This window comes from Musa acuminata, chromosome BXJ1-3, assembly GCF_036884655.1.
Source record: "Musa acuminata AAA Group cultivar baxijiao chromosome BXJ1-3, Cavendish_Baxijiao_AAA, whole genome shotgun sequence".
NCBI classification, from domain to species: domain Eukaryota; kingdom Viridiplantae; phylum Streptophyta; class Magnoliopsida; order Zingiberales; family Musaceae; genus Musa; species Musa acuminata.
The window spans coordinates 29,118,949-29,138,692 of record NC_088329.1 but is presented as its reverse complement, the minus strand read 5'-3'; positions in this window follow the sequence as shown (position 1 = coordinate 29,138,692).

Below are 19,744 nucleotides of genomic sequence, written 5' to 3'. Positions count from 1 at the left end.
GAAACAAAAATTAAAAAGCAAAAAGAACGGAACTACTTGCTTTGAATGCAAGAAGAAGAATACAAATTGAGATGAATCGAGCTCCTCTGAAGATGAGGAGAAAATCAAGAAAGGCGAGGTGGCAAACTACGCCTTAACCGCTTTCAACGATGAGGTAATTGAAATCCCCCTAATTTATTTCGAAATTACATAATACTTTTCATGAGTTATTTTTAATTTAGTTTAGGATTAATTTTCTTGAAAATTGCATGTTTAATAATTTAATATTTAAAAAATAAAAATGCAATAAAATGTTAAATATAAATCTTATGTATGTGCTTGAGAAGTAAGAATGTGTATTTTGATGATTTGCGATTTTGATTGAAAACATGCTTGATGTCTTAATGAAAATATTGAGAAGTTTAATATCATGCTTAATAATGATGCATGACTTTTGAATGGAAGGCTTGATGATTTTTTTTTATGAACCTTGTCTTTGGTTTTCAAACATAATGTATGGTTTTGACATATGAGCAAAATTTGAGCATGCTAAGATAAAGTCAATTATATAAATTAAAACTAAAGAAGTTTTAGTTATCTATAAGAATCATTCAAAATTATGTTCAATGAAACCAATGCAAAATGATGGAATGAAAATATTAAATGTTTTGATACTATTTTATGCATGAGATTTTAAAAGGTATACATGATGATCTTGATGGTTTTTATGACGAAATTCAGTTTTTGATCCTAAACATTGATGCATGTTTGAAAAGCATGTTAACATAAAATCAATCACTTAAAATGAAACACATAAAAAAAAAGGGAAAAATTCTATTATCAATGAAATCATGAATCTACTTATGTTATGAATTTTGTGAACCATAAAAATGATTTTGATAATTTGAATTTGAAATGAGTTTTATCAAAATCATGATCTTATTTTTTGGAATAATATGAGATTTCCTTTTATGATCATTTTGATTATTTAAAAGGGGATTTGTCGAAATGATTCATGGAATTTTGAATTCATGACTTGATCCTTCATTTGTTTATGAAGGATCATGTTGTGCCGGAGGAACATGTCAGAAAATTCGATGTCGGGCCGATAGATCGGTCGACGTATCGACAGAAGGCTTCGGGCCATGGATTCGGGCATCGGGCCAAGAAGAGTGGGTATTGCGCCAAGGATATCGGAGTTACGGAGTCATCTGGCCGATTGAGTAATAAACCATAAGAGAGGATGATGCGCCGAAGAATCGGATGAAGCTTCGAGGGACCAATGACATGCCGGACAACCTGATTAATTGCTTAGGAGTAATTGTCTAGATCGAACTTTTGTTTTACATGTGCAGGATTAACTACGATAGCTTGAAGACATAAACCATGTCTACCATAGTCAAATTCGATGGGTGTTCGAGAGTCCGAAGATTCGTCGGAGATGTTGCCGGAACCAACCAAGAAGAAATCGGGGACTTGTCGGAGTTTTCAGAAGTCGGCCGAAGAGATCGTTGGAGGTTCACAGAGATCACTAAGAAGGCTCGGCTACTCGCTAAACTCGCCATTAGATCGGGAGCCTGTTGGGAGTCCGTCAGAAGAAATCCGAGGGTGTATCGGAAGTCCACCGGAAGATCATCGGAAAGCTCGCTGGACTCGACGTTTGCTGGTTGAAAACTTGCTTAGGACTATGTTTTCAGTTGCGTAGTTTGCATGTAATTAGGGTTAGGATTAAGGGATAATTTCATATCCTGGTTAGGGGCCAACTCGGCCCGATATTACCTAGTTTCGGCTAGATTTGAAGCCCATCTAGTGACCCGTAGGACCGGGCGGTGGAACCGCCGGACTGGGCAGTGGCACTGCCCAGAACTTGAGAGGTCCGGCGGTGGCACCGCCCAGCACCCGAGAGATTCAGCAGCAGCACCGCTAGTACACTATCAGTGTCAGACATTAACAGGCGATGGCACCGCCAGCATCGGAACCCCAAGAGAATTCAAAATTTGGAGACCAAATTTGAATCCTCTTGGGGCCTATAAATACCCTTCAATGCTCAGCAGAGAATACAACCTTTGAGAAGTTAGAGATTGAGATAAAGCCTTAACAAAGTCTTTAGTAATACAACCTTTTATGCATGATCGTCATCATAATTTCTTCCACTTTGTCAACAACAAAAAAGAGAAGTGCAAATATCAAGTTTTTGAGATATAATTTCAAATCATTGCATTATAAATATAATCTCACATTTTTTAAACATCATCATGCAAGTTAGTGATTTCTTTCTTCTCTTTTGAGAAATTTTTGAGAATGTGAAGTTTAGCAAAGTTTTTGCTTCTCTTGAGATAGCAACTTTTTGTTTCTCTTTTGCATACTAGCAATTCTTTCTCCCCCTTTGTCATTGGCAAAAAGAGGAAGTGAAACTAGTAAGTTTTTAGTTATGCAAGCTAGTAAGATAGCAAGTTTTGAACATGCATGCTAGCATGTTTTTCACATATGAAAGTTAGTAATATTTTACATCTTTTGAGATATGCAAGATAGCATATTTTTGTGTCTTCTTGAAATGTAAAACTTGGCAAACATTGCTTCTCTTGAGATTTACAACATAGCACTTCTTGCTTCTCTTTTGAGATGAGCAAGCTAGCAAGTTTTGCTCCCCCTTTGTCAATGTCAAATAGAAGGGAAGAATACAATATTGTAATTCTTTTCCCTTTACATCAATTTTCACATTATGACAAGGTTAAACAATAAAGATAAATTTATATCAATATTTTAATCATAAAAAATGAAAGATTAATTCATGAATACCAAAAGACAATGTGTCATTTTTGACAAATTTTTTCTTTTGTAAATAGAAGGAATGATAGGAAACGATCTTGATTTAAAAAGAACACTCAAGTCAAAAAAAATCAAGAAACCAAGATCAAGATCCAAAAAATGGATAAGAAGAGTTTATGCATTTGGGAGATTTAAGTTTATCATTCAAGCTAGCACTTTTTTTTGTTCTCTTTTTGTGATGCACAAGCTAGCAATTTCCTTCTTCTTTTACAATAATGATTCAATCATAACATAAGATATACAAATCATAAATATTTCAAATCATGATGGTATCAAAATATCAAATTACATTATATCCTGCCATACATGATTAAAATTTCTCATTTGTATGCATCAATATAAAATCATGAGTACTTCATGCATAATTTCATATCCTCACATGAAGAATATCAAGAAAAATTAATTGGGTGATGAGATATATACTTCATGCATACAAGGGAGTCATGAACCAAATTTCAAATTGTGAATATCAAAAAATTAAGATAAAAATTATGATCCTTTTTGGATGACTCAAATAGCAAAAAGAATAATCATAGTAAATGATCTTGATTCATTAAAAAATCTCATGTTATAATTCTTAAAAAAAATCAAGATCATGTTATAGATAAGACTCAATTAAATTTAAATCATCAAATCATCAAAATCATTTTCAAGAGATTCAAAATGACATAAATAGATTTATCATTTTCTTGTTGGGAAAAAAAATGATAAAAAAAAGATAGAGAAATTTTTAAAATGCATTCCATTTTTAGTTGTTTTTATTAGGAACGAGTCGACACTAAAAGGGGGGGGGGTGAATTAGTGCAGTGGAAATATTACGTCGGTTTAAAATTGTTTCATATGATAAAACCGATTCCGATGAAAGTCATTTCATAAAGATCTTAACTTGAAACACGTTCATAAATGTATTGAAAGTAGTAAGAGTAAAGTGGTTTGTAGTTAGAGTAAATTGCTCAAGACAAAATGCAAACTAGATTTCTATAGTGGTTCAATCGTCGTGACCTACATTCACTCCACCAATTCCTCTTATGTCGAGGCCACCAGCATCCACTATCGGTCTTCCTTCAATAGGCGAAGACCAATCACCTTTTACAACTCGATTCTCCTTTTATCGAGTTTAGGAGATAACCCTTACACCCCCACTTACTCCTCTCTCAAACTATTCTAACACTTAGAACTTTGAGAAGAGTTTCACACAAGATTGCAACATTGTTTCTTTCCTTTTTTACTCTCAATACTTGTGTATCTTAACTAGGGATGAGAGGGGTATTTATAGGCCTCAAGTTGATTCAAACTTGAAGCCTAAAAATATCCCATCCCGGGTTTCCTAGGTATGGGCGGTACCATCGCTAGTGTCAGTTTGACATTGGGTGGTACCACTGCCTGTAGCCTCTCGGAGACTATGTCTGAGCGATACCACCACCTGACACAGTCTAGGAGATTGTGCCACGACGGTGTCACCTCTTGGGTCACTATTTGGGCCTTTTCATTGAGCCCAACATAGTTCATACATGGGCCCAATAGGCCTCTAATTGGGTTGACCCAATTCCAATCCCAATTATATGCTAACTATGAATTCTAAGACATTTACTAAACTAAACAAGTCCATAAGTCTAGTTTCTTCCGGCGATTCTTCCGGCGATTCTTCCGGCGATTCTTCCGGCGATTCTTCCGGCAAACTTCTGATGATCTCTCGGCAATGTTCCAGCGGACTCTCGGCTAGCTCCTGGACTTCACAACGATCTTCTTGGTGAGTTCCGATGAGCTTCTTTGGCAAGCTCCTGGACTTCTTGGTCAATTTCGGCAAAACTTCCGACGAATGTCCAAACTTCCGACAAACTCTCGAACTCCCAATGAAATCATATTCTTAACTCCGGGACTTCATTTTGCTTTATGCCTTGCTATCATAGTTAATCCTACACACATAAAACACACTTCGATCTAGATAATTATCACTAAGCATGAATCATGTTGTCCGATATGTCATTGGTCCATCGACGCTTCATCCGATTCTTCGACGCATCGTCCTCTCTTGCGGCCTATTGCCCAATCAGCCAGTTGACCTCCGCAAATCCAATATCCTTGGCATAATATCTCCTCTTCTTGGCTTAACACCCGAAACCATGGCCCGAAGCCTTTTGTCGATACGTCGATCGATCCTCCGGCGCGATGTCCAATCTCCTGACATGTTTTTCTCCAGCCCAACATAATGCTTCCTGCTTTAATTGTCTCTCTCCGATCGAAGCTTCTTGTGTCACTCAAAATGCAGATTAAATCATAAAAACTATCAATTAGTTTTATCATCAAAATCCGAGATTCAACAATCTCTGCCTTTTTGATGATGACAACAAATTGATGACGGAGTTAACCTTAACTCCCCCTATCAATATGCCATATTAATAGTGATGAAAATAATAGAAGATAAGAAAAATTATTGAAGAAGTTTTATTAAAGAAGCTTTATTGAAGAAGTGAAAATGCTTTAATATATTAACATGTCTCTCTCCTATTTATACAGATTAGGAGGAAGGATTTTCCTCAATAGAAAAGAGATGCAAAGAATGGTTTACGAGCGAGAGGCTTCATGAGTAGAGCAAGATCAAATCGCTGTTGCTACTACGATTGCTGTTGCTGTGACATAGGCGTTCTTTTCATTCCCCTTAAGTCCGCCCTTCGTTCTCCTTAAGTCCGCCCTTCGTTCTCCTTAAGTTCGCCGACTGTTGGCAGATCAACGAAGACTATCGTGGTGAGGAAGATGAGGATTGGCCATGGAGCCTCTTAGGAATTTGGCTGCAATGGTGTTGGTCGCTGGCTGAAGGCAAGGGCGAAGCTTTGCTTTTCTCAGCGGCGTTGATCGCTAGCCGAAGCCAAGAGTGAAGCTTCGCTTTTTTCACTGCTCTGATACCATGATGAAAATAATAGAAGATAAGAACAATTATTGAAGAAGCTTTATTGAAGAAGTGAAAAAGCTTTAATACATTAACATATCCCTTTCCTATTTATATAGATTAGGAGGAAGGATTTTCCTCAATAGAATAGAGAGATTTCCTCGTATAGTTAGGGAAATCTTATCTTCTATCAGATAGAACCTTGAATTCAAGCTGAATTCAAGTCATTGCAAATTTCACCATGAATATTTGTAATATATCATCATGCATAACATGATCATACTTCTCTCCTTTTATCATCAACAAAAAGGAGAAGTGTAACTTTCAAGTGTTTGGACATACAAGTTCAATCACATACTAAACATAATCTTCAGTTTTATCATCATGCAAGCTAACAATAATTTTACAACATTTTAAAACATGCAAGCTAGCAATTTTGAGATGTTCAAGAAAACAACTCTTACTTCTTGAAATATACAAGTTTGTAAATTTTGCTAGATGTGCAAGTTAGCATATTTTGCTTTTTGAGATAAAGCAAGATAACACTTCTTTCTCCATGCAATTTGCAAGTTAGCAAATTTTTGCTTCCTTTGCAATGTTTGAGCTAGCAATTTTGCTTCCTTTGTAAAGTGCAAGTTTCTAAATTTTGCAAGATGAGCTAGCAATATTTCTCCCCCTTTGTCAATGTCAAAAAGAAGGGAAGAATACAATATTGTAATTCTTTTCCCTTTACAACAATTTTCAAAGCATGACAAAGGTAAACAACAAAAATGAATGTCAAAATATCATATGTCATTTTTGACAAGAAAGCATGATAGGAAAATAATCTTGATTCAAAAAGAAGTTTCAAGTCTAAAATTCGAGAAATCAAGACCATGATCCGAAAAAGAATGTATAAGGAGTGTTTATGCATTTTTGCAATTTGGCTAAATTTAACATTCAAACTGGCAATTTTCTTTCTCCCCTTTATTGTAATCAAGGAAGAAGTAGAGTGAAAGAATACAATTTTTACATCAATGCTCTACTTATAACATGAGGTTTACAACCACAAATACAAAGGAATTTACACATCATGTCATGAAAGATAATATTAAATATTATGTGAATACTAATAGACATGATTCATTTTGATAAGTATTCTCTTAAATAAAATACAAGAATTTATTCAAGAATAAAAGTGAGGGATCTTGATTTATTTAAAGAAATTATCAAGTTTTGATTTCGAGAATTCAAGATCAATGATATAGATAAAGATTTTCCTATAGCAAATAAAGTTATGAGAGAACACAACAATCTCGATTCATAATAAATCTTAATTTGTAAATATCAAGGAATCAAGGTCATAATTTGGATAAAAATTTATTCAAATTTAAATTATCAAATCATGAAAATCACTTTCATAGTTCAAGAGATTCAAAATAATAGAAAAGATTTATCAATCTCTTATTAAAAACTCAATAAGATAGAAAAAAAATTTCGAGAAAAATGTTTTCCTTTTTATAGTTGTCTCAATTCATGTGATTTATTTCATACGAGTATGCCTTTATCATTTATACTAAACAAAAATATACATTATTTTTAAAACCGAAAAAGCCACTTTCATTACGGTAAAAATCGATAATCCATAAATTGTAAGAATCATTATGTATAATTTTGAAAGATAAACTAATTAAGCATGATCTCAAATCATCATTACTTTGGGCATGACATCAAAACATGGTTTCAAGTTTTCAAGGTATAACATGCACAATTTCATATTAAGCATGATATCAAACCTCTTAACATTTTCATTAAGACATTAAGATACATATTATTTCTTCTTAAAAACATACATAGGATTATCATTACATTTAAATATAATATTGTATTCCTTTATTATAAAACATGCAATTTTCATGATCATTACTAGAAGGATAAGCATGATTCCAATTTTTTTATATTTTCATTACATTATTAAACATACAATTTCAAGAAAAATAATTAAACTAAATTAAAAATAACTCATGAAAAGCATCATGTAATTTCGAAATAAACTAAGGGGATTTTGATTACCTTATTGTCGAAAGTCGTTAAGGCATAGTTTGCCACCTCGCCTTTGTTGATTTTCTCCTCATCTTTAGATGAGCTCGATTTGTCCCAAAGTGCTTCCCTCTTCTTGCGTTCATAGCAAGTAATTGTTTTTTTTTTGTTCTTTAATTTTTGTTTCATGAACTTTTTAAATTTCATAGTGAGGAGTTCAAGTTCACCATCACTTGAGCTTATGCTCGAGTGGTCTTCAATTGTTCTAAATCTGAAATCCTTCATGTTCTTTGGAAGGTTATTCTCAAGTTTGTTTTGTGCCACATTGGTCATTTCGTAAGTCATTAAAGACCCAATTAGTTCTTCGAGTGGAAGCTTGTTAAAATTCTTGGCCTCTTGAATGGCTGTTACTTTCGGATCCCAACTCTTTGGAAGGGATCTTAATATCTTATTAACAAGTTCAAAATTTAAAAAACATTTGTCAAGAGCTTTTAAACTATTGACGACATCTGTAAAGCAGGTGTACATGTCAACAATAATTTCGCTCGACTTCATTCGAAACAACTTAAAATCATAACGAAAGATTAATCTTCGAAACTTTTAATCTACTAGTGCCTTCATGTGTGGTTTCAAGAATATGCCAAATATCGAAACCCGTTTCGCAAGTAAAAACCCAATTGAATTCATTTTTGTCTAAGGTGCAAAACATAGCATTCATAGCCTTTGCATTTAAAGAGAAAGTCTTCTTCTCTAACTCATTCCAATTGTTCATTGGAAGAGAAGACTTTTGAAAACCAAATTCGACTATATGACATAAATTCAAATCCAAAGAAAGTAAGAAAACTCTCATTCGAGTTTTCCAATATGTGTAGTACATCATATTGAACAAGGGAGGACAAACGAGAGAGTGACCCTCTTGAAAGCCGAAAAGAGTCATTTCTCTTGGGTGTTAAACCAAATGAGAAATGAACGTGGCTCTGATGCCAACTGTTAGGAACGAGTCGGCATTAAGAGGGGGGGTGAATTATAGCAACGGAAATATTACATCAATTTAAAAATGTTTCATACAATAAAATCAATTTTGATGAAAATCGTTTCATAAAGATCTTAACTTGAAACACGTTTATAAATATATTGAAAGCAGTAAGCAAGTAAAGTAGTTTGCAATTAAAGTAAATTGCTCAAGACAAAATGCAAACCAGATTTTTATAGTGATTCGATCATTGTGACCTATATCCACTTCACTGATTCCTCTTCTATTGAGGCCACTAGTATCCACTATCGGTCTTCCTTCAATAAGTGAAGACCAACCACCTTTTACAACTCAATTCTCCTTTTACTAAGTTTAGGAGATAACCCTTACACCCCCACTTACTCCTCTCTCAAACTATTCTAACACTTAGATCTTTGAGAGGAGTTTCACACAAGATGCAGTGGCATTTCTTTCCTTTTTTTTTCCTCAATACTTGTGTATCTTAACTAGGGATGAGAGGGATCTTTATAGGCCTCAAGTTGATTCAAATTGAGAGCCTAAAAGTATCCCATCTCGGGTTTCCTAGGTACGGGTGGTACCACCGCCAGTGTCAGTTTGACACTGGGTGGTACCACTGCATGACAAGGGCGGTGCCACTGCCTAGCACCCTGCCACTAGGCGGTACCACCGCTTGACATAGTCTCGGAGACTGTGTCATGACGGTGTCACCTCTTGGGTCATTGTTTGGGCCTTTTCATTTTGCCTAACACAGTTCATACATGGGCCCAACTGACCCCTAATTAGGTTGGCCTAATTCAAATCTCAATTATGTGCTAACTATGAATTCTAAGAAATTTACTATGCTAAACAAGTCCGTAAGTCTAGTTTCTTCTAGCGAGCTTCCGGCGAACTTTTGACGATCTCTCAGCAATGTTCCAACGGACTCCCAATAAGCTCCCGGACTTCACAACAATCTTCTTAGTGAGTTTTGATGAGCTTCTTTGGCAAGCTCCTGGACTTCTCAATCAATTCCGAAATAACTTCTGATAAAAGTCCGGACTTCCGATGAACTCTCGAACTCCCAATGAAATCGCATGCTGAACTCCGAGACTTCATTTTGCTTTATGCCTTGCTATCGTAGTTAATCCTGCACATATAAAACATACTTCGATCTAGACAATTATTAGTAAGCATGAATCATGTTATCCGATATGTCATTGGTCCATCGACGCTTCATCCGATTTTTTGGTGCATCATCCTCTCTTGCGGCCTATTGCCCAATCGGCTAGTTGACCTCCGCAACTCTGATATCCTTGGCATAATATCCACTCTTCTTGGCCCAATGCCTGAAACCATGACCCGAAGCCTTCTGTCGATATGTCGACCGATCCTCCAACGCGACGTCCAATCTTCTGACGTGTTATTCTCTGTCCCAACATGATTCTTCCTGCTTTAATTGTCTCTCCTTGATCAAAGCTTCCTGTGTCACTCAAAACGTAAATTAAATCATAAATACTATTAATTGGTTTCATCATTAAAATCCAAGATTCAATAGTTTTAATTCATATGATTGATTTCATACAAGCATGCCCAAGTTTTTTATGCCAAATAAAAACATGCATCAACGTTTAACACCGAAAAAGAACTTTCATTATAGCAAAGATCACAAAAATCATTATGCATAATTTCTAAATATAAACTCCTTAAGCATGATTTCAAATCACTATTCATCTTTAAATCATCAAGACACATTATTTCTTCTTAAAAACATTTATAGGATTTATCTTAAGCATTAGATTTAAGTTTAACATTTTGTTCCTTTATCATAAAAACATGTAATTTTCATGATCATTTTAAAAATTACTAGAAGGATAAGCATAATTCGATTTTTTAATAATTTATATTTAATTTTTTAAAACTAATTTAAGATTAACTCATGAAATGCATCAAGTAATTTCAAAATAAAGCAAAGGTGATTTGGTTACCTCGTTGTCGAAAGCCGTTAAGGCATAGTTTGCCACCTCGCCTTTGTTGGTTTGTTCTTCATCTTCGGATGAACTTGATTCGTCCCAAGCCACCTTGAGTGTTTTCTTCTTCTTTTGTAGCTTCTTCTTTTTAGGTTCATTTTTGTTCTTTAATTCTTGTTTCAAGAATTTTTTAAGCTTTATTGTGTGGAGTTCAAGGTCATCATCATCACTTGAGTCATTACTAAAGTGGTATTTTATTATTCAAAGTGTCAAATCCTTCATATTCTTTGGAAGGTAGTTATCATGTTCAATATAAGTTATTTCATAGGTCATCAAAGACTCGATAAGTTCTTCAATTGAAAAATGATTTAAGTCCTTTGATTCTTGTATTACCGTTACTTTTAGATCCTAATTTTTAGAAAGGGATCTTAGTATTTTGTTAACAAGTTCAAGGTTAGAAAAACTTTTACCAAGTGTTTTTAAACTATTGATGACATCCGTAAAATGAGTGTATATGTCAACAAAAGTTTCGCTTGGTTTCATATGAAACAACTCGAAATCATACATCAAAAGATTAATTTTAGAGTCTTTAACTCTACTAGTGCCTTCTTGTGTGATTTCAAGTGTGTGCCAAATATTGTGTGTAGTTTCGCAAATAGAAACATAATTAAATTCATTTTTGTCTAAGGCACAAAACAAAGTATTCATAGCTTTGACATTTAAAGAGAAAGTCTTCTTCTCCAAATCATTCCAATCATTCATTGGAAGATAATGTTGAATCTCGAATTTTGATGATGAAATCAATTGATGTATTTGTGATATGATCTATGTTTTGAGTGATGCAAGAAGCTTCGATCAGGGAGAGATAATTAAAGTAGGAAGAATTATGTTATGCTGGAGTAGAACATGTTAGAAGATTAGACGTCGAGCCAAAGGATCGGTCGACGTATCGGCAGAAGGCTTGGGGCCATGGGTTCGGGCATTGGGCCAAGAAGAGCAGAAGTTGCACTAAGGAAATCAGAGTTGTGGAGGTCAACTGACCGTTTGGGCAATAGGCCGCAAGAGAGGATGATGAGCCGAAGAATCAAACGAAGCGTCGATGAACCAATGACATGCCGGACAACATTCAAGCTTTGTAATAATTATCTAGATCGAAGTAGGTTTTAGGCATAATTTGGTTGAAATTGAGCCAACTCAATTAGGGGCCAATTGGGCCAAGTGGAAGGCCCAAATAATGACCCAACAAATGGAACCATCAATGGCACAGTCTCCGAGACTATACTAGTTTGGGCAGGTGGTGGTACCGCTAGCTTAGGTAGTGGTACCGCCTAGACAGTCTCCCAAGTGGTGGTACCACCTAGCACAGGTGGTGGTACCGCCAATACCCCAAAAACCAGGGATGAGACACTTTTAGGCTCCAAGTTTGAATTCACTTGAGGCCTATAAATACCCCTCTTATCTCTAGTTTACATACATAAGAATTGAGAGCAAAAAAGGAAGAAAATGCTGTTGTAATCTTGTGAGAACTCCTCTAAAGCTCTAAGTGTTAGTGTTGTGTAAGAGAAGAGTATGTGGGGATGTAAAGGTCATCTCCTGAGCCTGTCATAAAGAGAAAGAGTGTAAAAGGGTAGTTGATCTTTGTTCTTTGAAAGAAGATTGATAGTAGAAGCTGGTGGACTTGAGTGAAGAGGAATCGGGAGTGGATGTAGGTCACGATGACCGAACCACTATAAAAATCTAGTTTGCATTTCTTTTGTGCAATTTACCTTTACTGCAAACTGCTTTACTTTCACTATGCTTCCATACACTTTCAAGTTAAACATATTTCCTATACGGGATTTGTCGGATATCAGATTTCATCGAACGAGTTTTCAAAAATGATGTTTTTACTATTAGGATCAAGAGTGGCACTAAGAGAGGGGGGAGATGAATTAGTGCAGCGGAAAATTCTTCGATTTCGTATAAAGTTTATTTTGATTCAAATCATTTCGGAAAAATGTTGAACTTAAAACTTTTATAAGAATGTAAGGAGAAGCTCAAGGAGATTTGTGGTAAAGTAAATTGCACAAAAGCAAAGGCAAACCAGAATTTAGAGTGGTTCGGTCAATGAGACCTATATCCACTTCGGATTCCTCCTCCATTGAGGTCACCGGCGTCCACTAAAGGCCTTCCTTCAATAGGTGAAGACCAACCACCTTTTACAGCTCTTTCTCCTTTTGCCGGGTTTAGGAGACAACCCTTACAAGTCTCACTCCTCTTTCTTGGATGGTAACAAGGCTAAGAGAGGGAGGAGGAGAACTCTTCTCACCTTTACAACACTTTTCATACCCCAAACACTTGGAATTTTTCACACATATAATAGCACTTTGTTACCCTTTCATGCAGAAAAGGGTGGGGTATTTATAGGCCCCAATGGCTTCAAAAATGGAACCAAAAAGTATCTTATCCCGGATTTTTAGGGTACTGACGGTACCACCGCCATTACTAGGCGGTACTACCGCTTGCAGTCTGACACTGGGTGGTATCATCACCCAGTCTAGGCGGTACGACCGCTTGACAAAGCTCGGAGACCAAGCTCTGGTGATACCACCGCTTGATTGGGGCGGTACCATCGCTAGCAGCATTAACTGCCAACAGTACCACCGCTTAGTCTAGGCGGTACCACCACCATTACTGGGCAATACTACCACCTATAGTCTGACACTGGGCGGTACTAGACCACCAAGGAGACTGGGTCTCCCAAGCGGTGCCACCGTCGGCCATATTTTTAGGGGCTAAATGGGTTGTTCAATCCGGCCTAATTCAGCCTTGTTAAGGGCCCAGTTGGCTCCTAATTAAGTTAGTGGGATTTCCTCCCAACTCTAACTCAATCTACTATCTAACTACAATAACTAAAATATAATCAAAGCACTCTTGTTCTGGTACATCAATTACTCTTCTAGCGAGCTTCCGGTGATCTTTCGACGATCTTCCGATGAACTCTCGGTAATGTTCCGACAGACTCCCGGATAGCTCCCGAACTTTCCGACGAGCTTCTTTGGCAAGTTCCGACGAGCTTCTTTGGCAAGCTCTTGGACATCTCAGTTGGTTTTAGCAGAACTTCTTTTGAACGTCCGAACTTCCGGCGAACTCTTGAACTCCCATCGAGATCTCGATCTTGACTCCGTCACAATACCTGCTTTGTGTCTTACTGCTATCGTAGTTAATCATACACACTTATCTCAACATATAGATTAGATCAAACAATTTATAATTAATTTCATCATCAAAATCTGAGATTCAACAATCTCCCCCTTTTTGATGATGACAATCAATTGATGACGGTGTTAACCTTAACTCCCCCTATCTATTTTCCATACTTGAGAAAATATATTTTTAAATTCAAAGCCTTTGAATTCAAGAGTCAAACGATAAGTTAAGTTCATTTAAACTTATCAACATACATATTATGATACTTGTCATGATTTACCAATTCAAAATACGGTGCTTCGTATTTATGAAAATGATGTCAAGGCATGACATTCATTTTCAAGTCCAATGATAATCAATCATTATTTATGAATTTCGAATACTAATTTTAACAAGATGATAATTTTTGATAAAAAGATAACATTTCATCAATCCATGGCAAGATATCAATTGTAAATAGCAAGTTGAGCTTATGATATCTTAACAAAATTCAAGACATTTATCAAGTATCTATAATGCAATACATTTTACACATTGTTTAATATGTCAAGTTGTTATCAATTTGCCATATTTCTCCCCCTTTGTCATCAACAAAAAGGAGAACAATTCATCAATGCAAGTGTGGTAAAAATTCAAGCAAGTTTCATAATGTATATATGCAAGCAATAAATGAAGGCAAGCAAAACTTTGCATGATAATTTTTCTTTGAATAAACTAACATTTTTACTTAAGGGCTTTTTGGTTATGCAAGTCTCTTTCTTCCTTTGTCAAAAGAACAAGAAAAGGAAGAAGGATAAGGAAGGAATCCATGAAGACCCAAATTTATGTATGGATTTGAACCATGTCAAATTCAAAATAAGTTTTATTAACTTATGCTTCAATTTTAACAAAGAGAAGGATCAAGCGTAGCATAAATCAAGTCCATTACATAGTAAATCAAATCCGTTACATACTAAATCAAATTGTCATTCTTGCAAGTAATCATTACACACTAAAAATTCATAAAACATCTTCTTTCATGAGAGGAGTAAAGTAGAGTTCATGAGAAAGGATAAAAAAAAGGTCCATGAATACAATCCGTTTCTCAATAAGAATTCATAATAGTGAAATCCATGAAAGATGCATTTGTCAATAAGTTCAATGGGTGAAGGGACTAAGTGTCTCAAACATCATTATATGATAGAGCAAGGGTATAGAATAAACTTGATACGATATAAATTCATGAAAGCTCCATTCATGAAATACATAAAGAAAGTCCGAAAAAAATAACAGCTCATACATTCGAACATTTTAACATGCCTATTTCTCTTCTAATGAAATCAAATTGTTCTTCATTTAAGAGTTTTGTAAAGATATCGGTCAATTGATACTTCGTATCAATGAATTCTAATATTATATCATGATTATTAACATGATCTCTTATGAAATGATGCCTAATGTCAATATGTTTAGTTCTAGATTGTTGAATAGGATTTTTTGTTAAATATATTACGCTTGTGTTATCACATTTTATGGGAATATTCTTAAGATAAATTCTATACTCTTCTAATGTGTTTTTCATCCATACGACTTGTGCACAACATGCACTAGCAACTATATATTCAGCTTCGATTGTAGATAGTACAACTAAGTTTTATTTCTTGGAAGAGTAAGAGAAAAGTGCATGACCTAAGAATTGACATGTTCCGGATGTGCTTTTTCTATCTAATCAACATCCACCGAAATCCGCATCAGCATAAATAATTAACTCAAGGTTTTCGGATTTTGGATACTATAATCCTAGATTAGGGGTTCTTTTAAGATATCTAAAGATTCTTTTAACTTCTTTAAGATGAGATAGCTTAGGATTCGATTAAAACCTAGCACAAAGTTCTATGCTAAACATGATATCCGGTCTTATTATGGTGACGTATAGTAAACTACCTATCATACCTATATAAGCTTTTTGATCAAAGCTTTCTTTACTTTCGTCAATGTCTAACTTAGTGGAGGTACTCATAGGAGTATTGATAACCTTAGAGCTATCCATATTAAACCATTTTAGCAAGTCTAATGCATATTTTGTTTGACTAAGGAAAGTATCATTACTAAGTTGTTTGATTTGCAAGCCTAAAAAGAAGATTAGTTCCCCCATCAAACTCATTTCAAATTTTAGACTCATACTTTTTGCAAATGATTCGCATAAAGATTCATTAGTAGACCCAAAAATGATATCAGCAACATAAATTTGAACAATAAAAAAATTATTTTTAAATTTTTAATAAATAATGTGGTATCAACCTTGCTGTTAGAAAAATTATTTTGTATAAAAAAGGAGCTAAGTCTCTCAAACTAAGCCCTTGGGGCTTGTTTCAATCCATAGAGAGCTTTAGTCAATTTAAACACATCATTAGGCAAATTATCATTCTCAAATCTCAGAGGTTATTTAACATAAACTTCTTCGAAAATAAAGCCATTAAGAAAAGCACTTTTAACATCAATTTGAAATAGCTTAAAATTATTACTACAAGCATAGGCAAGGAGCATCCTTATGGTTTCTAATCGTGCCACAAGAGTGAAGGTTTCTTCATAATCGATACCTTCTTCTTGGTTGAAACCCTTGACCACTAATCTAGTCTTATTTCTAGCCATGATACTAAATTCATCTTGCTTGTTTCTAAAGATCCATTTAGTAGCAATAACTAAATGGTCATTTGGCCTTGGAACAAGCTTCCATACCTCATTTCTCTCAAATTGATTTAACTCTTCTTGCATTGCGATAACCTATGAATCATCTTTTAAGGCCTTATCAATGCATTTAGGTTCAATTTGGGAGAGAAAAGTGAGGTTGATACAAAAATTCTTAAGAGAAGAACGAGTTTGAACCCCTTTTATTGTGTCTCTTATGATTAGCTCCTTAGGATGAACATCGATATACTTCCATTCCTTGGGTAAGGATGTTTCGAAAGAAAATACATTCAAGTTGCTAGATGGAGAAAGGGTTTCACTTAAATTCAAAGCATCAAAATTAACATCATCATCAAGATCATTTTTCTTAACTTTGGAAACTTCATTAAAAATAACATGAATGGACTCTTCTATAACCAATGTTCTTTTGTTAAAAATATGAAAGACCTTAGAAATAGAAGAATAACCAAGAAAAATTCCTTCATTGGATTTTGCATCAAACTTTCCTAAGGCATCTTTTTCATTTAAGATAAAACATTTACAACCAAAAACTTTAAAATATGAAACATTGGGTTTTTTGTTGTTCAACAACTCATAAGGAATTTTGGAAAGTAATGGTTTTACTAGAATCCTATTCATGATGTAGCATGTTGTATTTATAGCTTCGGCCCAAAAATATTTGGGTAGGCTATATTCATTTAATATGGTTCTAGCCATTTCTTATAAGTTTCTATTTTTTCTTTCTACTACTCCATTTTGTTGAGGATTTCTTGGAGTAGAGAAGTTATAGTTGTATCCATTCGATTCACAAAATTCTTGGAAATCATGGTTTTGAAATTCACCACCATAATCACTTCGAATTGATGAAATCATAAAACCCTTTTCATTTTGAACAAGTTTACAAAACTTAGAAAAATACCTAAAGCAATCACTTTTATATACCAAAAAGTAAGTCCATGTGTATCTACTATAATCATCCACAATAACAAAGGTGTATTTGCTACCTCCTACGCTTGATATAGAATTAGTCCGAACAGGTCCATATGGATCAATTGCAGTGGTCTAGATGTGCTTATTTGTACCTTTTATTTGTTTTCCTAGTTGACATGCATCACACATAATATCTTTGACAAACTTAATGTGAGAAATTCCTTTTACAAGTTCTTTAGATGAAATTTGAGTGATTAGTTTTATGTTAGCATGACCTAATCTCCTATGCCAAAGTCAAGTATCATCATTCAAAACCGAAAAGCACATTTCATTACAAAGATCATTAATGTCGTTTGTGTATATATTATTTTATTTTAAGGCAATCATATATATGTTTTTGTATAATTTTTCAATAATGCAAGCATTATATTCAAATCTAACGATATAACCTTTATCACGCAATTGACTAATGCTCAAAAGGTTATATTTTAAGCCATTAACCAATAACACATCTTTAATAAAGAAGTTGGATTTGTTACCTATGGTTCCTTTGCCAATGATTTTACCATTGTTGTTGTCTCCGAAGGTGATATATCCTTCGTCTATGCTAGTGAGCTTAGAGAATTGAGATGGATCTCCAGTCATATGCCTTGAGCATCCACTATCAAGGTACCATCTCTTGCTCCGAGCTTGTGATGATATATTTTTCTAAAAAAAAGATAATTTTTAGGTACCCATTTGACCTTGGGTGCCTCAAAAATCGATCTACATAGCTTATCATATTACATTGAGTCATTTGAGGTTCTTTTAGGAACTCAAATCAATTTTTGTGGAATGTATCTCTTAAGTGGACATTTATAGGCAATATGTCTGAGTTTGCAACAAAAGTTACATTTGGTGTGAGTTGATACATTCAAGATAGGGCCTTTAACAAAGGTGGTCGGATTTTAGTGAGAGCTACTCATAGATCTAATTCCGCCTCTCCTATAAACGTGACCCTTATTTGCAAGGATCATGTTCAAGGACTTGCTACCAACTTGAAATTTTTCTAAGGTTTCCTTAAGTAGTAAGTTTTCCTTTTGAAGTATTTCTAGATCATCACATTTTGTAAATGGAGCTAAACTATCATTGTGCGTAACTTTTAATCTATCAAAATCACTAACAAGAGAAGCACGGTCTTTTTTCAATAATTTATATTTTTTACTAATTAATTTGTATTCATCAAATAAATCATGAAAAGTATTTAATAGTTCATCAAAGGATAAATTTACATCAAATGAACTACTCACCTCATTTCTAATAGCCATTAGTGCATAGTGAGCAACTTGCTCGGTGATGGTAGGCTCCTCTTCTTCGGATGCACTTGAGTCATCCCATGTTGCTTTAAGAGTCTTCTTCTTTGATTGCCTCTTCTTGGCTAGGGGACATTTGCTCTTGTAATGTCCCAGCTTCTTGCATTCGTAGCATATTACTTGATCTTTCTTGGGTTCAAATTTATTTTTAGTGTCATTTTTAAATTTGTTCCTTTTTATGAATTTTATGAATTTCCTTGTTAAGAGTGCCAAGTCTTCATCAATGTCCTTATCACTTGAGTTTTCTTTCAAGTAGTCTTCTTGGGTTTTTAGTGCCATATCATTCCTATTCTTTGGAAGGATGTCCTCAAGCTCTTCATGAGCTTTACAAGTCATCTCATAGGTCATTAGTGACCCAAGAGAAAAATTATTTAGGCCTTTAGCCTCTTGAATGACCGTGATTTTAGGGTCTCAATTCTTTAGAAGAGATCTTAAAATTTTATTAACAAGTTTAAAATTTGAGAAACCTTTACCAAGTCCTTTTAGACAATTGACGAAATCCGTAAATCGGGTGTACATGTCTCTGTTAGAACCCTTGCAGATTCTAAACTTGGGGTTGATCTCTTTAGGGGATCGACCTCCTTAGAACTCTATAGGGGTTCTTCCCTCTAAGTTGCTACTTAAAGGCTGTAAAAAAAATTCATCTATTGCTTATCAAAAGAGGATGAATATATGGCTATTTATAGGGTTTTTAAACCCTAACTCCTTATAGGACTCCTACTCAAGACTCCTACTCAATTAAGACTCCTACTCAAGATTCCTAATAGGACTCCTACTCAAGACTCCTATTCCTTTACAACTCCTAATTCTTCTTTAAGAAATAACCTCCAAACCCTAGCCGGCCTCTTCACCTCTTTAAAAAGGGTCAGCTTAGGTAGATTTTATGTGAATGCCCCCCTCAATTAGGACTCTCCTAGATAGAGTCTTTATAGTCTCCAATGGTCTCACTCAG